Source organism: Grampus griseus (genome assembly GCF_964374135.1).
Source record: "Grampus griseus genome assembly, chromosome: 5".
Taxonomy (NCBI): domain Eukaryota; kingdom Metazoa; phylum Chordata; class Mammalia; order Artiodactyla; family Delphinidae; genus Grampus; species Grampus griseus.
Window position 1 is genome coordinate 142,387,155 of NC_138998.1, and position 24,699 is coordinate 142,411,853.

Consider the following 24,699-nt stretch of genomic DNA (forward strand, 5'->3'; position numbering starts at 1 on the left):
AAACCATGGGGCCCGGAGTCAGGGACAGGGGACAACATAGCCAACTGTGTACATGAAGCAGGCTGGCCGGGGATGGAGCCAGGAGAGACGTGAGGGGGCTGTGGCCCTGGCAGAAGCCCGAGGGAGGTGAGTAGGTGTGCCTGGCCAGGAGAGCACCACAGGGCTCGCCCGGGGGACACAGGGGACAGCGGTCCAACAGCTGCAGAGGGTGGGCCGAGGGGAATGCATGGGGCCCCGTGTCTCCTGCTGTGAGGAGCACAGGCCCCGGGAGAGGCGTGGGGCAGGGGTCCAGGTGGGAGACGACCCCACCCAGGTGGCCGTGGAGCAGGTGGTGAGACAGACGTGGGTCCTGGAGGTGCTTTGAAGGTAGAAGTGGGAAGGTTTGCGGAGATTAGATGCAGTGTGAGGGGAAGAGGGGGCCGAGAAGGACCCCAAGGATTGGGGCCTGAGTTACAGGAATGGTCGAGCGGCCCAGAGCTGAGCCAGGAACACGGGGGAGAAGCGACTCAGGGAGGATGGACTGATCAGGGAGCTCAGCTTCTCTAGCAACTGTCCTGACAACAGCTCCCGGGCCTTCTCCTCTGTGAGGTGTCATCTTTTTGTGTCCCCAGCACCCAGCACAGAGATGGGCACACGAGGGGCCTCAGTACGTTATCTTTGGAACTGAATTTTTAAAAATCAACCTATTATAGCCCCTTGAGGTTTACAGGATAAACTGACACCCAGAGCTGGGCACGGAGAGTGCTTGAGGCTACTTACTGGCAGAGTCAGGGTTAAAACAAGCTCTTTCTTCTCAGCTGTTCCAAATTGCCCCTCAGGCACCGCAGTTGGGAATGGGGCCCAGGTTCTCATAGATACTTAATGTTTCAGAGCTGGAAGAACCTTAGGAAACCATAGTTACTATTGGAAAGGGTCCATGGTGACACCACACCCATACCAAGAACAGGGTTCTTTGAAGAAAACAAAAAAAGAAACAACTGGAGAATAAGCCAGAGTTCTTAGAATTTGAAATGTGATTTTCAAAATAAAAATTCAGTGGAGGGCTGGAGGAGAAAGAGGAAGAATGAAAATTTAGAAAATTTTCTAAAAGGTAGAGAAATGTAGACAAAGATGTGGATGAGTTCAGGACAAAGTAAGTACGGAGGTTTAATCTGGGTGCTCCTAAAACCACCTGTTAGGATTTCCAGAATGAGAACGCAGAGAACTGTGAGAGGAAATACTAAAAGAATTAATAGAAGAAAAGTTCCCGGAGTTGAAGAAAGTCAATCAGACTTAAAGGCCACAGTGTCCTGAACAGGAGCAAGGACAGAACATCGGCCCCTGAGGTGCCTGCTGAGATCTGGGAGCGTTGGCGCAGAGAGAAGGTTCTAAGAGCTCAGCAAGAGGAAGATGGAGCTCCTTGCAGGGGAACAGAATCATGTGCGATCAGCGTTGCGGGTGTTAGATTTCCATGTAGGGCCTTGGGACTTCCAGTAAGCGATGGCTTGGAACCTGGAATTCTATACCCAGCCAAACGGTCCATCAAGGCTGATGGAGAAGCAGAGCCACCTTAGGGCCTGCAAGAGCTCCAAACATGCATTTCCCATCTGACCTGCAACGAGGCTTGGAAGGAAGAGGAAGACATGTGACTGAGGGAAAGTGCTTCCCTGCTTCCCCCCACCCAGGAGCACAGAGAGAGCATCTGACAACTGGCCCAGGTCCAGATGGTACCGTCCTAGTCAGGCAGGGTCAGAGACCCTCGGAGCGAGGTCTCCAACGCAGGTGGAGTCCTTTCGGCCACAGAATCATTAAGGAGCAGATGAGCTGGGGTGAAGACACATATTTCCATCATCAAGAAGGAGGAAGGCAATTGGAAACTCCCAGCTAAACACAACGTGCACGAGAGAACAGACGTCTGGCTGTGCCGGAAGCCGACGGGGCAGGGGCGAGGGCAGCAGAGGACGTGTGGGGGGAGGCCTCCCACCTGTCCCATTGCCCTGGTGGCACTGCTTGTCCACGGGACCCCATTCCTTCTCTGCAGACCCAACCATGGCACGAAGGGAGTGTGCTGCTCCTGGCCACGGCCGGCGGGAAGCATGGAGCAAGGCATCTCTCTGACACGGGAAACAGGACGCCAGAAACCCACTTGCAGAAGACAGACGCTTTAACTGAAGAAAAAATAAAATTAAAGAAAAACTTTGAATGGACATTTGGCCTGATGGTACTTTATTTCATTATTAAGTTGTAAATCCCTTTTCTATGCTGATGAGCAAAGCTGGAGGTTAAGTATCACCTTTGGTCCAGGGAGGTGGTCGGGCTGGGTGAGGCTCTAAACAGGGTGTGAAATAAATGTGACGCGTGCTCTGCTCTCATTCCCTGGGGTCAGCGTCAGACCCCACCCCAGCCCACGCTCCGCTGCAGAGGCCTCCGTGTGTGCGGGAGACTGGGGCCACAGGGTCACACACAGAGCCACTCAGGCGGAAAGATAGGAAGGGACCGTCTGCACCTCCTTCCGCCCGCCCTCCCTCCTGGCCTTGATGCTACACTTGCTATCGAGCACCAGCACGTCTGTGGCCCAGGACGGGGCCGCTTCGTGCCTCCTCGGTGCTGCAGATGTTTGCACCAAGCTTAGAACACCGACGACGCTGCTGATGGAGCCAAAGCCTGAAACGCAAAGCAGAGGTCTGTGCTTCTCGGCATAAAAGGGAGTGTACGTGGTGTGAACCTTGAAAATGTAAAAGTAGTGCTGTAGCTGATGGAGAGGGGAGGGAGAGAGAAGGGGGGGAGGGGGAGAGGAGGGGGAGGGGGAGAGGAGGGGAGGGGAGGGGGAGAGGAGGGGGAGGGGGAGAGGGGGAGGGGAGAGGAGGGGGAGGGGGAGAGGAGGAAGGGAGGGGGAGGGGAGAGGAGAGGAGGGGGAGGGGGAGAGGAGGGGGAGGGGGAGAGGAGGGGAGGGGGAGAGGAGGGGGAGGGGAGAGGAGGGGGAGGGGGAGAGGAGGAAGGGAGGGGGAGGGGGAGAGGGGGGGAGGGGGAGAGGAGGGGGGAGGGGGAGAGGAGGGGGAGGGGGAGAGGAGGGGGAGGGGGAGAGGAGGGGAGGGGAGGGGGAGAGGAGGGGGAGGGGGAGAGGGGGAGGGGAGAGGAGGGGGAGGGGGAGAGGAGGAAGGGAGGGGGAGGGGAGAGGAGAGGAGGGGGAGGGGGAGAGGAGGGGGAGGGGGAGAGGAGGGGAGGGGGAGGGGGAGAGGAGGGGGAGGGGATAGGAGGGGGAGAGGAGGGGGAGGGGAGAGGAGGGGGAGGGGGAGAGGAGGAAGGGAGGGGGAGGGGGAGAGGGGGGGAGGGGGAGAGGAGGGGGGAGGGGGAGAGGAGGGGGAGGGGGAGAGGAGGGGGAGGGGGAGAGGAGGGGAGGGGAGGGGGAGAGGAGGGGGAGGGGGAGAGGGGGAGGGGAGAGGAGGGGGAGGGGGAGAGGAGGAAGGGAGGGGGAGGGGAGAGGAGAGGAGGGGGAGGGGAGAGGAGGGGGAGGGGGAGAGGAGGGGGAGGGGGAGAGGAGGGGAGGGGAGGGGGAGAGGAGGGGGAGGGGGAGAGGGGGAGGGGAGAGGAGGGGGAGGGGGAGAGGAGGAAGGGAGGGGGAGGGGGAGAGGAGGGGGGAGGGGGAGAGGAGGGGGGAGGGGGAGAGGAGGGGGGAGGGGGAGAGGAGGAAGGGAGGGGGAGAGGAGGGGAGGGGGAGGGGGAGAGGAGGGGGAGGGGGAGAGGAGGGGGAGGGGGAGAGAAAGAGGGGAGGGGGAGAGAAAGAGGGGAGGGGAGAGAAAGAGGGGAGGGGGAGGGGAAGGGGAAGGGAGAGAAAAAAGGAGGGAGGAGGGGGAGGGAAGAGGGAGAGACGGGGAGGGAGAGAAGAGAGGTGGGGGAGAGGTGGAGGGGAGGAGGAAGGCAGTGCAGTGTGCCAAGGAGCCGAGAGGAGGTCCATAGGTGGCCCAGACCTAGAGACCCAGGTCCCACAGGGCTGGTAAAGCCAGCATGTCCCTTTTCCTAGAAATCACCCAAAAGCAGCACAGAGGAGAAATGAATGTGCAAACTCCGTTTTCTGGAAACCAAGGAACAGGGGATTGCCCAGACCTTCCGACAGGTGAAGTGAGGGCTCCCAGAGTCCTGTGATGAGCAGGAGGGAGAGAAAACTGAGGAGCTGGAGGGGACAGAGGGGGCCTCACAGCACATCTGGAGGCTGAAGCATCAGGCTGGAAGGGGAAGGCGGCTGCAAAGAGGACCAGTGTGCAGGAGACGGCCTGCACCGAGCAAGGTGGGGAGGAGGAAAGAAGCTGCATTCCTGCCGCACCGGGAGAAACCAACGTGCCGGAGCAGCCGGGACACTGTCTACAAAGCAGAGTATTTAAGGCGAGTTCTAGGGACTTCCCTGGCGGCCCAGTGGTTAGGACTTGGCACTTTCACTGCAGGGGTTCAATCCCTGGTTAGGGAACTAGGATCCCTCATGCTGTGCGGTGCGGCCAAAAAACAAACAAACAAACACAAGTTATAAAGCCTCAGTGTGTATGGTAGCGCCCGTGGGTGTAATTGAATAGAGGAAGTAGACCCCCATGCACACGGGGGTGTGGTCTGCACTGAGACCAAAACTCACATCCTCGGGGAAATTAGTAGCTTGGTGGGGACACCTGGTAGCTACCTAGAGAAAAAGTTAGTTGCATTTATACATTACCCAGTGCAGCAGGATAAATTCCAATTGGCTCAAATATTTAATAGTTAAAAAATAAAATCTTAAAAGTGTTTTTTTTTTAAATGGGAGAATTCTTTAAAAATTCAGAAGGGAAAAGGCTTTTTAAATTGTGACACAAAACCCAGAAACTATGAACAGCTGATAAATTTGTCTATAAAAAAATAAAACAATTTCTGCACATCCTAAGCTGTTGTAACCAAAGTCAAAAGACACAGTGGGTTGTGCACCTCATCTCATCCCACAGACAAAGGGCTCTAATATATAAAGAGCTCCTAGGAATCAAGAAGAAAAAGACTAATAATATAAAAAGTGAGAAAGAAAACGTCAGAGAATTGGCCCACATAAAGAGAAAGTAAGCGTTCTAAACCCATGAGAAAAGTGCCCTTAGCCTTACCTGGGGCCCTGTTTCACTGACTGGACTGGGCAGGGCCCCACTTTGCTGACGCTGTGCCGTGGCCTTGACGGGGGGCCTGTCACACGAGCATCGTTCCGCACACAGACCCGTGGACCTCACGTGTCCACGCCTAGGAGTTTTCTTGCAGATGCACTGCATGTGCGTGCACCATCGCTCAGACCCAAAGAAACCACCCTCCGCCAGCCAGCTGGGGCCTGCGTGGTTCACACGGAGGATGGTGCAGAGACATGGAGCCGGGGGACACTCTTTCTGTCCAAGGGGGTCGCCCGGATGTCCCGGTTCCTGGTTCAGGCAGAGCACGGGCAAGGCCATGGGCAGAGGGACCAGGGTGTGATGGCCCTGATCCTGACATTGCCGGCTGGACGTGGGTTGGGGGTGGGGAGGGGACACCCATGCTCCTATATTTTGAACCCTGTACATGTATTATTTACACTAAAGTGGAATTACTGTTATTTTTCTTTCAAAGAACCCAGAGTGTAAAGCTCTTGTTTTGGGTTAGGTGGCCACCCCCCGAGGAAGGGAGCAGAGCCAGCCACGTGCGTCTCCCTGGGAAGGGCAGCCGGGGACGCAGGACGAGGCGGAGGATGGCTTTCCCGCTTGTGTGCTTTGATTTCATGGTCTGAGTATTTACGATTACTTTTATCATTTGTTTTAAAATGCCATTTTGGCTCTTATGTTTGTGATTTCAAAGAGTAAATGGGGAGAACTAAATGAAGTGGAAATCAAGTTTCATCAGAAAACAGAGGTTTAGGACCAGTATCTGAGATACACTGCTGTTTAACCGGGGGCCCACGGCCTTCACCAGGGGGTGCCCAGAGGGAACAGGTGACCCAGGGGCCCTGCAGGTGGGGGGGGGCTGGCCCAAGAAGCTCCCTTTTATCTGATTTACATGATGGGGTTAGACTTTATTTGGGAAAAAGTTTCTGCCACTAACTGTAACAAGGTGAAAAACCCCCATGTGCAAGGCCCACATACAGGTGCTCAGGTTGGCTGACGACGTTGGCACAAGTGGCCGGCGGTGGAGTCTGGAGAGTTCCTCGATCTCTGTTTTTATGGCGAAGCCACTGAGAGTGGGAGCTGGGCTTCATGCTCTGCGCCCAGCACAAAAGTCTCTCTATTTACGGATGTGAAAGTGGTGATTAAGGTGGAAATCAGCCCTCACCACAGTGGCTGTTAGTTTAAGGCTCTACAAATGTTTATTTTCAGCCTGAAATTTTCTGTGTAAATTCACAGTTTACAGTTTAACTGAATTGCTTTCATTCATTTTTGAATTTACGTACAGTGATGAATTCCTTCCTTGCCGCTTTAAAAGCATCTTCAAGGGTGTTGTTATGTCGCCCACAGATAAATCAAAAGCAGCGGAGACGTAAGAGTTGAAATGTTTCCTTTGTCTGCCCTCTGAGAGTAACCCCTGGTGTCTGGGCGATTCTGGGAAGAAAAAGAAAAACTAACAAACTTAAGTAAGTGAAGAATCGCTTGGCCTTGGTGAGTCCGGAACCTCACCAACGTTCAGAGCTGCTTGTGCCCGGAGGTTCTGGGGTAGCTGCTTGGTCTCTCTCCTTCTGGGTGGCCCCCCACCCATGTGGACGGGTCTCCTGGGGTGATGACCCTGCAGCTCCACCCCACACCCTTCTCTTGCCTTTCTCCCCAAATCCACTTCAGGAGAGAGAAATGAGGAGAATTCCGCCAGGCCCTGGGCCCTGCCGGGGTTCTGGCCCCACCGTCCCGAGCAGACCCCAGGGACTGTCTTGGGAACATCTTGTCACCTAGGGATGAGTGATGGAGAAGGCCCAGGAGGGCTGGGGGTTACTCCGTTTGTTTATTGCTCCAGACCACTATGGCATGAACAGAAACGCTTTCAAATCATAATAACACTGAATAAAAGTGAAAATGCCAACTACATCTATTTTTAGGCATTAACACACAAAGTAGGTGTTTATTATTGACTCTCTTTCCTTTTAAAAACAAATCATCTTTTTTTTTAACGCTCAACACTTCAGAATAATAAACATATGCTAACTACATAAGATAATGATAATCATAAAATTTGACCATACATTTGTTCAGCACTGTATATAAAAACGTTATATATATTATATAATTCTGGTGGTTCCACAAAATACCTGTGACATAGGCAAAGCAAGTAATAATGTTCCCACTTTCAAAAACCAGGTGAGAAAATGAGTGGTCAAGAAGGAGGATCACTTGTCCCTGATCCCAGAGTCAGCAGGTGACCTGTGGGAAAATACAAAGCTCAAAGCCGCTGGACTGTGCTGTCTTGGTGTCCCGGGTCCGAGAGGCAGGGCAATTCCGATGTCACCAAGTGAGAGAAGGGCCTTCCCACCGAGAGCAGGTTACACTTGGCCGTGCGTGGAGAAGCTCATGGGTGGGTCACGGTGATTCCTAAGTCAGGGATGGGAAACTTCCTTTCTTTTTTAATTAGCAAATATTAGAATTACTTAAGTAAAAATATGGTTTAATTTAGTTGAATTGTTTCTCTTTTTATTCAATTTTTTACTTCAAAAAACTTCAAACTCACAGAGAAGTTGAAAAGTAGTACATACAATAAACAACTGTATACTCTGCGCCTGTAGGTTCACCAATTTTAAACATTTCTGCGTATCTTGCTTTCTCTTTCTCTCTCTACATACACACACACCTTTTTACTTTTTGGTAAACCGTTTCAAGGTAAGATGCAGACCTTGTGACACTCGCCTCCGAAGTGCTTCTTCTGAGAGCAAGGATTCCTGCAGAGTAGCCGCGGCCCAGCACCCCCTCCAGATGTCCCCCTCCCACTCATACGCAGCCCCACCCACTTCTCCCCACGGCCCCGCCAGCGCCCACCCCTGCTGCGCGTGCGTTGAGTTTAAGGCACTGCGGGATCCGGGTTGGCCAGGACACCTCGCTCACAACCACAGGGCTGTGCTTCTCCTTCTGTACCACCTCCTCCTCCAGGCTCCGCTCCTGCCAACCCCAGATGTCCCATCTGAGCAATTTAATGGGTGGCCCGAGGGCGGGTAAGGTGCCTTGGTACCGTCTGGCCCTAAACCATTAGCGGCTCGTGGCCTTTCACGTTTCACCACTCCGTGAGTAGCCGGGAGGTCCTTTGTTGGTGTGACCGCACAGCTGTGTAACGCGTGTGAAGCTGACGTAGCAGTTAATGTCAAATCGCCTATTTAAATGCTTCTCTCCCGGTTTAGATGTCAGGGACCCCGCCTTGAAACCCAAAACCGGGTCCGAAATCCTTCTCTGCATGCCCAGACGTGAAGTAAGGCTGTGGTCGTCTGAAGGAGGTACCATCTCTTTGGCTTAGAGAGGAGGTGAGACTCAGCAGAGGACGGAGGAGAGACAGTGGGGTGTTGCCGTGGTGGGGCTGGCAGGGCCCAGGTTGTGAGCGACAGAGCCACGGCTCTGGGGTAAGCACGTGATGCTGCAAGGGAAGACGGTCGACTTCGGACTCTTTTCTCTTTTTTCAGTGAATTTAATGCTCCGCCAAAGGAAAGTGGGAAATAACGTGACTAACTCCATACAACCCACCAGCGACCACAGAGTCAGGTCACCACCAAATGCTCATTCCCCTCACAGCCGTGGCCTCCCAGGGAAGGCCAAGCCCCGAGTGGATGTGACAGAGCCCGAGGGAAATTGCTCACGCCCGCACTACAGCTACAGGAAGGTCTTTCCTGTTGTTTGCAAGAAGATGATCTAGTTGCCAGTCTAAATATAAATCAGCGAACTGTTTTCAACATTAAAAATAAAATGTGCGCTGCTTGTTTGCATCTGAAGAAATTTTAATGTAGACTTATAAAAATTTGATCAGGGAATATGATTCTTCTCGGGGATTTCAGGATATGTCTGATTATTCCCCTGCTGTTTTTGCCTTAATATATTTTTAAAAATTAATTAATTAATTTTATTTTTGGCCGTGTTGGGTCTTCGTTGCTGCACGCGGGCTTTCTCTAGCTGCAGCGAGCGGGGGCTGCTCTTCGTTGCGGTGCACGGGCTTCTCATTGTGGCAGCTTCTCTTGTTGCAGAGCACAGGCTCTAGGAGCGTGGGCTTCAGTAGTTGCAGCACATGGGCTCAGTAGTTGTGGCTTGCGGGCTCTAGCGAACAGGCTCAGTAGTTGTGGCGCACGGGCTTAGTTGCTCCACGGCATGTGGGATCTTCCCAGACCGGGGATCGAACCCGTGTCCCCTGCATTGGCAAGAAGATTCTTAACCACCGTGCCACCAGGGAAGCCCCTCGCCTTAATATTTTAAAATATTTCTCTCCTTGTGAACAAAAGAATGAGATATAACTTGTTCTGCTTCTGATCATGGCCAGGTAGCTCCTAATCAGACTGTCCTTTCACAGATGACAACTATAAACTCTGAATGATACACGAAAGCAAGTCCATGAAGGTGCTAGGGAGTGACCCAGAGTGGGCTGGTTCAGTATTCTAAAATCAATTAATGTAATCTGTCACACCAATAGGAAGAAAAATCACAGGAGCATGTCAACAGATGCAGAAAAAATATTTGACAAAATCTAACATCTATTCATAAAAAACACTCAGTAAACTGTCAGGAGAGGAGAACTTCTTCAACAGGATAAAGAACATCTACGAAAATCCTACAGCCAACATCATACTTCATGGTGGGAAACTTGAAGCTTTCGTACTACGATCAGGTACAAGGCAAGGGTGGACGTCTCACCTCCTTTCAACATCAGACCAGAAGTCTCACCTAATGTGTAAGATAAGAAAAGGAAATAAAAGGTATAGGGATTGGGAAAGAAGACATAAAGCTATTACCAGATGACCTGAGTGTCTAGGTAGAAAATGAAAAAGAATTGACCAAAAAAAGCACCCTGGAACTAATAAGTGATTATAGGAAGGTTGCAGCTTACAAGATTAATGTACAAATGTCAACTGTTTTCCTATATACCAGCAATGAACAAGTGAAGTTTGAAATTAAAAACACCATTTACATTAACACCCCCCAAACAAAATATTTAGGTATAAATCTAACAAAATATATACCAAGACCTATATGAAGAAAACTACAAAGTTCTGATGAAAGAAATCAAAGAATTAAAGAAATGCCAATATAGTCCATGTTCATGGATAGGAAGATTCAAAATTGTCAAGATATGAGTTCTTCCCAACTTGATCTATAGACTCAGTGCAATCCCAATAAAAATCCCAGCAATTATTTTGGCACTGTCAACAAACTGCTTCTAAAGTTTACATAAGAGAGGAAAAAAGACCCAGAACAGCCAATACAATATTGAAGTAGAAGGACAAATTCAGAGGACTGACACTATCCAACTTCAAGACTTCCTAAGCTACAGCGAAAGAATAGACAAACAGATCAATGGAGCAGAATAGAGAGCCCAGAAATAGACCCACATAAATACAATCAACTCCCCTTTAATAAAGAAGCAAAGGCAATGAAATGGGGCAAAGATAGTCTTTTCAACAAACGACGCTGGAACAAATGGATATCACACACACAAAAATGAATCTAGACACAGACCTTACACCCTTCACAAAAATTAACTTACAATGGAGGACAGACCTAAATATAAAATGCAAAACTATAAAACTCCTAGAAGATAACATAGGAGAAAACCTGGATGGCCTTGGGTTCGGCAATGACTTTTTAGATAAACACCAAAGACATGATCCACAAAAGAAAGAACTGGTGGACTTCATTAAAATTAAAATTTTCTGCTCTGCAAAAGACACTATCAAGAATAGAAAGACAACCCAAAGACTGGGAGAGAATATTCGCAAAACACATGTCTGATAAAGGACTGTTATCCACAATATACAAAGAACACTTAAGATTTAAAAATAAGAAAATGAACAACCTGATTTAAAAATAAGCCACAGACCTTAACTGACACTTCACCATATAAGATATACAGGTGGTAAATAAACATATTTAAAGATGTCCCACATCTTATGTCATAAGGGAAATGCAAATGGAAACAACAACGAAATATCACTACACACCTATCGGAATGGCCAAAATCCAGAACACTGACAGCACCAAATGCTGGCGAGGCTGTGGAGCAACAGGACCCCTCATCACTGCTGGTGGGAACGCAGAATGGTGCAGCCGCTTTGGAAGACAGTTTGGTGGTTTCCTATAAAACTAAATATACTCTTACCATACAATCCAGCAATCATGCTCCTTGATATTTACACAAAGAAATTAACAACTTATGTCCCTAAAAAACCTGCACGTGGACGTTTATAGCAGCTTTATTCATAATTGCCCAAACTTGGAAACAATCAAGATGTCCTTCAGTAAGTTAATGGATAAATAAACTGGTCCATCCAGACAATGGAATATGATTCAGCACTAAAAAGAAATGAGCTATCAAACCATGAAAAGACACGAGGGACCCCTAACTGCATATTACTAAGTAAAAGAAGCCAATCTGAGAAGGCTGCATACTGTGTAATTCCAACCATGTGACATCCTAGAAAGGGAAAAACTATGAAGACAGTAAAAAGATCAGTGGTTGCCAGGGATTGGGGTGGGGGAGGGCTGTATAGGTGGAGCACAGAGAAACTGCTCTGTATGATGTTGTAGTGGTGGCTACACGTCAGTATGCACCTGTCAAAACCAATAGAATGGACAACAGCAAGAGTGAACCCTAATGTAAACTATGGACTTTGGGTGATAATGACGTGTCAACGTAGGGTCATCAATAATAACAAATGTACCATCTGGTGGGAGATATTGATGATGGTGGAGGCTGTGCATGTGCGGGGGCAGGGAGCAGATGACCTATCTGTATTTTTCACTCAATTTTGCTATGAAACTAAAACTGCTCTAAAGATGTCTATTAAAATTTGTACAGCTAAGATTTGTGCCTTTCAATAAACATACATAAAAGGCTAAAATAGTAATAATAACTGAGTGAGAGTGAGACGTAAGTGGAAGAATAGATTATCAGGAATGGGAGAAGGTTCATGAGTACCGCAGTGTCGGCTACACAGAAGTGTTTTGTATAATTCTGTGTAACGTGTTTGAACTCTTCCATAACATAATGTATTCTTCAAAAAAGCAATTAAAGAGAAAATGCTCAATGTGAAGACAGTCAAAGGATATTCAACGTGTGCACAATTGGAGCCCCGGAGGAGGAAAATTACACCAGTGGGACAGAACAAATGTTGAGGCATATCATTCAAGAATACTCTTCATGATAGAAGAAGACTTTTAAAGATGTCACATTAGATCTCAAGAAAAATGGACACCCCACGGCACTGTCAATACTAAGATACCTGGGAATTTACTAGACTTAAAATAATTAAAAAACAAATCTTTGCTCAGCAGCCCAGTAAGAATGTGGAGTTAGTTATAAAGAGAAGAAAAATCAGTCTGCCCTCAGACTTCTTCACAACAGTAACTGACACCAAATGGTACCAGAGTGACACCCCTGAGATCCTCAGGGAAAGCCAGTGTGAACACAGTTTTATATCCAGCTAAATTGTCGTAAGTGAGAGCCAACTAACCACTTTTCAGTGCAAAAGCTCAGGAGATGTTATTCCTACAAGCTAGAATGTAAACTGCAGCCAACTAGGAAACGAACTTTAAAACATTGCCAAATATGGCTAGGACAAGTTTGTAAGAATGTAAGGTCATAAATTTCTGACCACAGAGAAACTGTAATGCTAACAATGGTGTGGAGTGAAAAGGAGCAAGGAACTGGGAAATAGGAAAAGTGTGCTGATTTCCTCATCTTTACAGCCAGGGGCTAAAAGACATTATTTACAATTGATGGAGCAAATGATAGAGGCGCAGGTGTGTTTAACAGCGAGTGGTAAGCACTAAGCGAGACGATGGGTGATGGAGGGGCGGGGCGAGCAAGGAACCGCTGCGTCGCTCAGTGCTCTGCTCGCGGTGGCGCTTGGTACATATTGCTTAGAGATAGGAGAATACGCTAGCAGCAAACACAGAAGCTAATTACTCAAAATTTAAAAATGAAATTAATGCCTCCAAAATTGTTCTCAAAATATTAGGTGTTTATTTTACCCAAAATGTGATGAGAGTAAGAAATATTGTCTGCGTGTGTCACCCCTTTCAGGCTGATCTTTTTTATTTCGTATCCAAACCCGATGGTGGTAAAGGCTGGATAGCCAGAAGCAATAGCAAAAAAGACACTTCCATTTTGTGATTATATAGTTTTACAATCAGAGGAGCTCGATAAAATACGATTTCAGAGTTGTTTTATCTTTTCACTAAAGATTACGTTTCTTAGGCCAACATGAGGTTGGATGGTTAACTTTCAAGGTTTTTCCACAGAATACATCTCAACATCTAAAAATCCCTAAGACTGAAGAACTGGCTGTCTGCTACACTAAAACCATGAGATGGCTTTCTCAAGCTGGTTGTGGACCCCAAGCATTCCACTGGGAAAAGAAAGCAAACCCCTAAAATAAGTTCCCATCACTAGATGATATATTCCTTTGGTAAGAAATAACTTGCAAGGAAAATTCCATATTCAATGACTGCAGTTTTAAATTTTATTTTGGGTTCTCCATATTAAAAGCATGTTGAGTGGAAATTGTCACCGATTAATAATAAGGTAATTATTATGCTTACAAACTAAATTTATCTTCTTCTGATCAGGCTTTCCCACCGAATGTCCTTCAAATTGAGAGCAACTTAGATAAGAGTGCTGGTTTCTCCTCCTTGCTTTGAAATTCTCTTCAATTCTCGATGTTGGCAACTATGAGACAGACGATCCGCCCACCTTGCCCCCATGCAGCCGTTGTCAGGAAATATCACGACCATCTGGGCAGGATTCGGACGCTCTCTGCAGAGAACGCCAGACATCGGCCCATCTGGTGAACAGCTAGACTCGCTGGTTGAGGTAATTTTCACATAGTTTTTGTACAAACTGAAAATGCAGTGTTCGATTACAAAAGAATTTAGAAAAATAAGTGTGATTAGAGCAAAGCTGTGCAGGGATCAAAATAAAAATAATAATAATAAAAATACCAGGAGAGCACGTTGGAAGAAAAACAGGAAAATTTGTTTAAAAAAACTAAAAGCCGTTCAAAGAAATGCAATGTTAGCCACAGAAGTTCTTTTTAGAAACCACATCTTCAGTTCAACGTTTTTATGATATTTACATTAATTTTGGTTGAAAAGAACCACATAGATAATACTTTCAGTAATTTTTGAGTCTAAAATAATTATGTTTCTCTGTATGCTCATAAAATAACAATACTACCTGTATTTGCTGATTTAAAGGGAAAAAAATAGTTCGTAAGTGCCAAATGCGCGTCTAGAAATTCCCTGGTTTCTTGCTGTCAGTGGCAGAGTTAAAGTGACCCACTGCGTCTGTATGAATCTGTACCTGCGTCATTGCCAAATCCAAACTCGTCTTAATCATTTTTATTCTAGAAAGCACCGAAACTTCTCAAGTGTATAAATAGTCATCTGTCAACAATGCATGCAGGCGCTGCTTCACAGACCCAGCCGCCCTTCTCCTGGTCCACCGTCTGGGGACATCACTCAGCCTCCTTGTGGCCGGTGGGCTCTGACCGAGTTCCAGCTGACAGCGGAGCAGCAGGGACGCAGCACCTGCAAAGGCTGCTCCCGCCCCGCTTCCCTGCGGCAGCCCGGTGGCCCTGGGGAGACAGAGGAGCCTCTAGTAGCTGGTCCCTGAACGCCTGCGTGGAGGAGGGATCCTCTGTCCCTCTACTCAGACATCCACCCCGCGCCCTGCCAGCCCCATCAGCTAAAGCCTCTTTCCACTTTATACTCAGGCAGTAAATACACTTCTCTGTGTTTGTGCCTTTGAACAGTTCGGGGTCTGTTTGTTTCTGCGGTCAGCCTACCCCAGTGCACCCAGTGAGCGGTTAGGTTTCGTCTCACACCTTCATCCTGAAATATCGCTCAGCGTCCCTGGTTTCTGTTCACCTCCTGATGTTAGCTTCTGTTCCGTAATGGGAGCTGGTTTAGAAACGTTCTTCCTGGACACCGAGCTTTTGTTCCGAACACCCTGTCCTTGGGGTGGTTTCCCGGCAGCGATGATTAACTCTGCTTCGCGGAGGCTCGGTCACACTCGCCACGGCCCCTCTCCATCCTGGGATCTGGACGGTGGGTGTCTGCCAGAGCTCCCGCTCTGATCTGCTATGGCCGCTCCAGAACATTCCGTCCCGGGGGCGTCTGAGCTCACAGCAGGTGCTCAGACTCCATTTGGACGTGCTCGGGGCGGAGCCTTTACTCAGCGGCAGGTCCTCCAGCCCAGGGAGCTCGCCAGGCCTGTCCCTCCAGGAGGCTCCACGCGGAGCAGGTGATGGGACAGCAGACTGCAGAGGCCGGCTGTCCAAACCATGCTTCCAGAGAATTGAGACCTAGGGCGTGGAATACGGGAAACATTGTTGCTTTTGCTATACAAGCTCTACCTATTAATTGCATAAAAACATACAATTAATAAACAAAGAGTAGAAAAAGACACAGCTCCATCACACAGAAAAACGACTGACATATCTGTATCTGCACGAACACACAGAACTATGCACACTGTCCTGTAGAGTCCGGGGATGCCATGTGTGGTCTCTCCTATACAATTTTTCATGGAATAACTATATCACTAGCAGTTTTCAAGATCAATAATGTAGATCTACTGGGTCATTGTAATAGTGTTGAGAATGACATTGTTTTGAATACATAAAATTTGTAGATTGATCCTGTATGGTTGAGCACTTATTTGCTCTGATTTTAGCTCTAATGAGAAGGCTGTGCAAACACTGTTGGGCGTATATTTGGGGCACGTCTCTCATTATATCCTCAGGATTAATTCTAAGACGTCAGAGAGATTTTTTGGTGGATTTTATCAATGTATCCCACAGAAACAAGGGACAAAAGCTCCGGTGTCCACCATGTTCCCTCCACACCGGGAATGACACCCTTTTTAACGCCTGCTAATCTGATCACTGAAACGCGGTCTATTTACAGTTTTATGTATGGCGTTGAGCTATTTTCACATAATTGACCACTTGCTGTTCTTCTTGTTAATTGCCTGTTGCCTTATCACCTGTTTTCCTAGTCCTTTTTAAATTGATATATAGGCGTCCTTTAAATAGCAAGACGTTAACCCTTTGTTCTACTTGCTGCAAATATTTCTCCCAGTTTGTCATATGCCTTTTCACTTTGTTTGGGTTTTTGTCGTTGTTTGTTTCAATCTGTCAGTCTTTCTTCCCGCCCTGATTTATGCCTTTATCCTCAGTAGTTACCATAACGGTGTCAGGTACTCTGTGTTTACGTCTGTGTTTGATTTTTACGTTCAGCTCTTTAAATCTTGGACACTTTTCTGGTTCACGGTGCAAGGTGAATTCCCTGCCCATGGAATACATGAGGGACCCTCAGAAGCTGGTAGACTTCAGGGAGACCCCACCCCTCCTACCCACAAGGCAGGCGCGCACGCTGGTGCTGTGGTGACGGGACCAGAGCCTGCTCGTGTCTCCCTGGGCTGCACCTCCCTCTCGGTAGGTAAATCCACCCACCCTTAAGTGGGGATTGTATTAGAAATGTTGTTGCGGAGCTTAGCCTTAACTTTATGTAGATATAGAACTGTTTCATTACATACAATCTCAAATTAATTCCATTCCTCCAAGGGCGAGACCCTGGACCCGGCTGTGGGTCGTTTAAGAGAGGATGCTTTATCCAGACATAGAGCAAAGTTAGTAGCTATGAAGGATGCATCACACAGATTTATTTTCTCACATTCTTTGCAGTGTTGGACATCTTTCGCCTGACATTGATGGCCTGTGACCACTCTGTGGCCATCTGCCACCCCCTGCACTGCACAGTCGTCATGAACCGCTGGTACTGTGGACTGCTGGTACGGATGTCCTGGATCATGAGTGTCCTGAATTCCTTGTTACAAAGCTTAACAACATCACGACTGTCCTTCTGCACAAACGTTGAAATCCCCCACTTTTTCTGTGAACTCAGTCAGATGATCCAACTTGGCTGTTCTGACACCCTTCTTAATAACATAGTGATGTATTTTGCAGCCGTCCTGCTGGGTGGCGGTCCTGTTTTTTGGTATTTTTTGTTCATATTCCAAAATAATTTCCTCCATACGTGGAATTTCATCAGCTCAGGGGAAGTATAAAGCATTTTCCACCTGTGCAAAAAAAACCCCAAACCAAAACAAAAGACAAGATGTTCTGAGCTGCAGGTGCCTGGGGACCCCAAGGACCTCATGGCAGGAAAACAACTGGCAAAGAAAGTGCCCCAGGGAGGGGAAACCTCGAAGGAAGATTGGAGCCCTCCAGAGACTGTCCATTAAACAGAAAAACATCCTTCCGACGCCAACTTGGCTCCGCAGCCTGGATGGTAACAGACAAAAGCCTAATAACCAAACGGGCGGGCGTCCAGGAACTCTAATGCAGCCTCAGCTCATCGACCGGGGTGGACACCGGAGGTTCTAGGAGTTACTGGGTCATAAGACTCTGCTCAGTTTATCATCTTAAGACGATGAGCTGAACTCTCACACGGAGCCGGCTGGAGCGAGTCCAAGCACCGCCGGGCGACGAACAGGCGAGTCCTTCCATCCCACAGATGCTTCGGGCCGAGACGGAGGAAATGGCATGAGGTCCTGGGCAACTGTCGTGCTGTCTGCAGAAGGAGGACGGGAAACAGTGGCCGGGCCGTGACCAGGATGGGAACAGCACTGTTGGGTGGCCGCCGCGAGGCCAGCATCTCCCAGCACAGCTTGCCCAGCTGGCCGCGCTCCTGTCCCTGGTCTGCCGGCCTTGGCCGGGCTCTCCTCTCTTCACTTGCCTGCAGTGCCTCCCGGGGACCCACCTTGTTGGGGGTGATTAAGCAACTCGAGGTTTGCTGCCTACACCTCTCCCTGGACTCCTGCAGGCGCACCTGTGTTGGTCAGGGCTCCTCAGAAACAACAGGGTGTGTATACAGAGAAAGAGGTATTACAAGGATCGGTCCACGTGAGCGGGGAGGCCGAGAAGTCCCAAGACCTGTGGGGTGGGTCGGCGGGCTGGGACTCACGAGAGTGGGTGCTTTAGTTCACGCCAAGGGTGGAGAAGGGTCGATGTCCTGTTTCAGAGGACGTCCGGCAGGAGAATTCTTTCTAACTCGGGGGAGGTCAGTCTGATGGGACGAGGAGGACAGTCTCACAGATTTAAATGTTAATCTCATCCAGAAACACCCAGAATAACGTCGGACCAAAGACCTGGGCACCCCATGACCCAGTCAAGTTGACACATAAAATTAACCGTCACAGCACCCAACTGCCATCGAGTCCTCTGCATCTAGATGCTACCAGGGACCTCCAAGCCAACAAGTCCACGGTAAGCGTCTGCCCCGCTCCCCAAGCCCACCGCAGGGAGCAGCTGTCCCACTGGCCCCTCACTCATGCGGGAGCCTGGGACCCACTCTCCACGCTTGTTTCTTGCTCGCCCAGCGTCCAAGCTGTCAGCACATGTTGGTTCTACCCCCGAAACACCCAGAATCTGGCCTCTTCTTGGCGTCCCCCTGCCCCGCCCCCTCGCCTCGTGGCACAGACGGTGAGCCTTGCACTGAGAGCCACGTTCCCAGCCTCTGCTAGAGTGCACTGCAGCTGCCCCCGCCAGAGCCCCTCCTCCCAGGCCCCTGCACCCGCTGGCCCCATGGGAAGTGAGCAGCAGGGGGGTGCCCACTCCTGGCCTGGCCCATCCGTCCCCATCGGACAGTGGAGGCACCCAGGGGAGTCCTGGCACCGCAGACCCCAGCAGCCTGGGATCCCGAATGGCTGCGTGGAGCGCTCGCCGTCCGAGCCCGAGCGTGTCTACTGCAGCCGGAGCTACCTGAGCGAGCAGGTCGTCAGTCGTCCCCACACCCTCCATCCCCCCACCCTCCGCATCAGCATCACAGTCTGATCTTGAAGTCCTCCCTGCAGCGTTGGGTCACACATTAACTCAGAAGCCCTCCCCCAGCTCCTTGCTTTGCTTCCCTGCTTCAAGCATCTGTGCTGCACCCTCACCAGTGAGAGCCGGTGTGTGGGCTCTGTGTTTGTGTCTGTCTCTCCTTGAGGAAAGGACCGAACCTCCAGCCACCCCCATCCCCGCCCCCCATGAGCTCGGGAGTGTATTACTGGGTGAGAAAGCAAGGTGAGAAGTTTCAGCACAGCAAATCGTGACCAGGACCACCCTGGAGGCCCAAGGCGGTGCCAGGCAGGGAGCCGGGGGTGAGTGGGGTGGGGGAGGAACAGCTCCTGGGTAGGATGGTAATGCATCCCTGCCTGGTGGTTTGGGAGGGCAGAGGGGAGGGTCCTCCTGGCCTGGGGGGAAGCTGTTAGCAAGAAGCCATCTAAACCAAAAGCCATCAGAGGGACTTCCCTGGCGGTCCAGTGGCTAAGACTTCACCTTCCAATGAAGGGGGTGTGGGTTCGATCCCTGGTCGGGGAGCTAAGATCCCACATGCCTTGGGGACAAAAAAAATCAAAGCATAAAACAGAAGCAATATTGTAACAAATTCAATAAAGGCTTTAAAAATGGTCCACATCAAAAAAAATCTTTAAAAAAAAAAGCAACACCCATCAGAGCGTTAAATCTTCAGAATCTTCAGAGCACGGAGCCTCCAGGGGCGCAGAGTCCGAAAGGCAGGGGGCGGGGCCAGGCCAGGCTCACGTGGTCTAGGAGAGGTTGGGCTCCGCGGGGAGCAGGCCAGGCCAGGCCAGCCCTGCTTTAAGTCAGAGAAGGACATCCCAGCAGGATCCACGTGGACACAGGGGGAGCCACGGACACCCACGGACCCAGCTCTCGCGAGCTCCTGGGTTTGAGATCTCTCCATAATAAAGAATGGGAAGGTACGACAATTCAAACAAGGGAATTCACTTCCAGCCATGATGGAGGAATAGGGACCAAATTTGCCCCCTTGCTTGGAACAACTGAAAAACCCAGGAGAGACAAAATACATGAAACAATGGTTCTCAAGGTTGGGGTCAGACAAGGGTCAGACAAGGAAGGACAGCCATCCCCGAGAGACGGGAGACCCTGCGATGCCCCGGGCTGCGGTGAGGGGAGGGGAGAGGCCGAAGGACAGGTTGACCTGAGCCGTCTCTGCAAACCTTTGTGACCAAAACCTACGGCATCCTCAAACAGAGCCCTTGAGAGCTATGCTGATGTGGAGCCCAGGGTGGGGGCCCTGGACTGTTTGAGCTCAGGGTGGTCCTCAGGGAGGGGCTGGGCCAAGGGGAGGGGCTGGAAGCCCCTTTCATTCCACCATCCCCCCCCCCCCCGCCTTGTGTTTTGTGCAGGGGTCCTCCCCTCCCAGGAGCAGACCACCGCTCAGGGTGAGCCCAGGGAATGCGGCCAGCAGAGCCTGCATATGGTGCCGGCGGCCTTGGGTGGGGTGGGGGCGGGGAGGAGGGCCTGCTCTAAAGGGAGGGGTTGCCAGGGAGGCCAGAGCAGCGGTGCAGGAACGGAAGGGCCACGCTGCTCTCTTCCTCCTCCACCCTGCCGGTGGGTCATGGCCAGGGCGAGACATGTGAGCCCAAGTCTGCCATCAGGTTGGGCAGGAAAGTGCACCTGTCGGGACTGCCCAGAGCGTTCTTCTCATCCCTGTGGGCGCCCTGAGCCCCCTGGAGATGCAGGGGGGCACGGCGTGGAGACAGCCCAGGGTGGCAGTGCTGTGGCTCCGGAAAAGGAGGTGGCTGCAGAGCTGAGACGACATTGAAGAAGAATCCCAGGGACAGAGGGCAGTGCAAGGGCGACTTCCAGGCACAAGCTGCAAGGGCAGGGCAGGAGCAGCTGCTGCCCCGCTGCACAGGCGAGGCATATCCCGCATCCTGTGCCACGGGCCCAGTGCCTGCACCTCACGGCGGTGGCAGCGCCCAGCCTGCCTCAGTCAGACGCTGTGAGCCGAAGGCTCTGCTGGTTTTACTGCACTAGAGCTGCTGGGACAAGAACAGTCACATTCAACTCCTTTCTGCCGAGTGCCCTGAGCTGGGGTGGCACACCCAGCACGGGAAGCCCGCCCTGCAAACAGTAAGGCTGGTGCCATGCTCCCACGTACTGAGAGGTCTGCTACGGAAACCCCTCTCCAACCCAGACTTGAGTCACCCGCTTCCACCTCTGGGCTCCTTGAATCTCAAATGAGCCATGAGAAGAACAAAACAAAAAGCCATTTCTTTACTGTCGACGTGAAGACAAAACCCCAGAGCTGACCTGGGGGGCAGAGACGGCTCCACTTGTCGACGTTTATCTCTCTTCCTGCACCTTCTGGCTTCCTCTATTCGTGGAAGGCCAGGACTGAGCTGCAGCAGAATGAAAGGAAACGCGGGACTGCAGGCGTTCTCGGCAGAGCGGGGACGGCAGCTGCTCCAGAAATCCTGAAGGAAAAATGGTTTCCCATGAAACATCTGCTTGTCAGAGAGGCAAATGAGAGACAGTTTTAGGAAAGATCAGTGTACCAAGCACTCGTTTGCAGACAGCCACTTCCTTCTTCCCCCTCCTCCACCCAAGGTCATCTGGGTGACCTTTTAAAATTCTTTTTGAGAATAGTGACTTGGTTGTTTTTTATAGGAGGGATGCATGCACATTGTAAAGAGTCAAACAATTCCAAAGGTTACGAGAGAGAGCAAAAACAAACAAAAAATTCACTGCCAACCCCACGGCCAGAAATACCCCTTGTTCTCGTCGGGGGAAGCAGGTCCCGTGCAGACCACCGACAGACTGGCCGCTGGGTTACACAGGTGGATAGGCAGAGGGATAGAGCGCAAGGACCTTCGCTGGTTTTAACAGAAGAAAGAGAAATCGAGCGAAATCGAAGACTGCTAAGCTTCACGTAAATGAATCTTTGTCACAAGAGATTATCTCTGAAAGATCCTCCAAAGAGAACCAGAAAAGCCCCAAATAAAAAGACTCCAGGTTGGGACCAGCTTTCCCTACCACACAGCACCCCTGTCAGGTGTGTGAGTAGACAGCCAGACCTAGGATGGAGGAGAAATCGGAAAAAGGCCCATGTACATCAACGAGTTAGTATATGGCAAAGGAGACCTCTCACGTCCCTGGGTCAAAGGGGATTTTAATAAACGGTGTGGAGCGTGGGATGGGCTTTGGGAGAGAGTAAAGTGAATCCACCCCCGGGGCGGGCGCTAGTGGCGGAAGAAACAGGTGAGGGAGGTTAAAAGGTAATGGAAAAAGCGAAGAAAGAAAGAAGTACAGCCAAGCTTCCCAGAAGGAAGAACAGTCTTTCTCGGGAAACTTCTTTGGAAGTCGTACGGTCCAATTCTCTTCCATGTAAGAGAAGACAAGGACAAGCGTGTAACAAGAGGTATTTAGAGACAACCTAAGGGGCACTTGTCACACTCCAGCTCCAGGACCACATCTGATGTAAAGTGACTATCAAATAGAGCCTTAAATATACATACATATATATATACACACACACACATATATACATATATGTGTATATATGTATATATGTGTGTGTGTGTATATATATAAAAATTAATTTAAAATAGCATTTCTGTATGCAGACTCCTAGGGAGACAATACACAGGGAGAAAATAACCAATCATATTAGAGGGGGGAAAAGGTAAAACACTTAGTACTTAGAAAAAAAATGTTGGGGGGTGCAGGTGGGAGTGAGGAGGGTACAGGGCAGGAGGAGGGAAGACAAGCCCGTGTGAAGATGCTAGGGAACCGTGAAAGATGCTGAGAGTGTGAACTAACGCAATAGCACTGGGATGGGGGCTTGAGAAGGGGAGGGGTCTTAGCAGTTTTACGAAAGTAGAATGAATATGACTTGGCTACTGACGGAATGGGGTGCTGAGGGAAGTGTCGATCTGGGGACTGTTCTCAGGTGTTTGGCTTGGGTGGTCGAACAAAGCTACCATTGGTCCAGGCAGGACAGGAGAAGGGCAGGGGCTGGGGGAGGTAGGGAAGGATGGGAAGAAATGAGGAGTTTGGTCTGGGGAGGCTTATGAGGAAGAGGTGATCGGCCTACAAGGGGGTCTCCAGTACATGGAGATGGAGACAGGGGAGTCCTCTGAACGCAGGTAGCACAATGCACGTGCACGTTTCACTTATGCAAATGCAGCCAACCCTACCCCTTTGGGGAAACAAAGGAAGAACAATAAGGATAGAGAAACCCAGTGATTATAAGGACACAATGGTTTTCCCCATCATTCCTCATATAGCAAATATACCCTCCCCCACAAACACCAGACCCAGGAGTGGACTTCTGGTGGAGGGGGACCTGGTGTGAAACAGGAAGCCGCACGAATACCGCACGACGACGTGGTGGTGAAGTTCTCTCTCACTTGGATGTAGGGAAGGGCTTTCTAACCAAGACACAAACAAAAGATTGATAAGTATGAGAATAAAATACAATATTTTTGCAGAGCAAGAAAACCCACCATGAACAAAAATCAAAACACAACTAAAAAACTAAGAGAAAATATTTGTACCATAAAGTTCTCATGAAGGACCAATAACCCTAATATATAAAGATCTCTTACAAATCGAGGGACAAAGGACCGAAAGCCAGATAGAAAAAATAGGTTAAGACATAAAGAGACAATTCATGACGATGGACCTTCATCAGCTGAAAACTGCTCCCTCAGCCATGATTCACGAACACGAATTAGAGCAGCAGGGAGATGCCGATTCTCAGGCGTCAGACGGGCAAACCTTACGAGTGTGAGAACACGTTCTGCGAGCGCAGCTGTGGGGCGCAGCCTCTCATACACTGCTGGTGGGAGTGCAACTTGCAGGCCCTTCCAGGGAAGTTTGGCGACACCGAACTACACACACCCACTTGTGTTCAGACTCGCCTATTCCACTTCTAGGGAGCTGCCCTGAAGATGCCTGCAGCAAAACGAAAATACCTGTGCACAAGGCTGTTCTACCACAGCCCTGCTTGTAACTGCAAAACGCTGAATGTGCACACACGGGAGAGGGTCAAAAGGACCATGGACGGTCACTGGTCTGTGTGACTCTAGGGCATGGCGATGGGACCAGAGCAAAGTGCAGAAGAGTGGTACGGTGCACTGCTCTCTGTGTGAGACGGCAGAGGGAGGGCAGGGGGCAAGGTAGCGGTGTGGGGAGCAGGGGGCACTGGGAGGGCAGAAGGGGGCAGAGGGGCAGCCAGTCTGTCGAGGCTGATTAGGGAGAGGGTGGGGGAGTGGGGGGGTGGGGGGAGGAGATGGGGCTAGCCCAGACAGCTGTGTTCCAACCACAGGGCTGTCCCCTCCCCGCCAGGTGTGTGATCAGGACACGTTACACGGGCTCCCTGGGGCTCTGTCTCACGAGCAGAATGGCTGGCCCATAGCAAGTGCTCAACAGTGTGAGAGGCCAGGCCCTGGAGAGCAGGCGGGGTCTATATCCTGAGCACACACCTGGCCACGGTGCCCTGTGTCATCCGTGTGCGGGGGGTGGGTAGGTATTGGATTCATCTCTGTTGCCAGGGAAGTGACTTATATGGTGTCCCTCATATGGTGTCCCTCGATGAATATTCCCCCAAATGAATTTCACAGCCCTAGATTCCTGCCACTGAAGAGGGAAACACGCTAGAATTAAATTTAAAAAGGACCCCTTTACATGATGCCCAGAACCCACCATCAGGT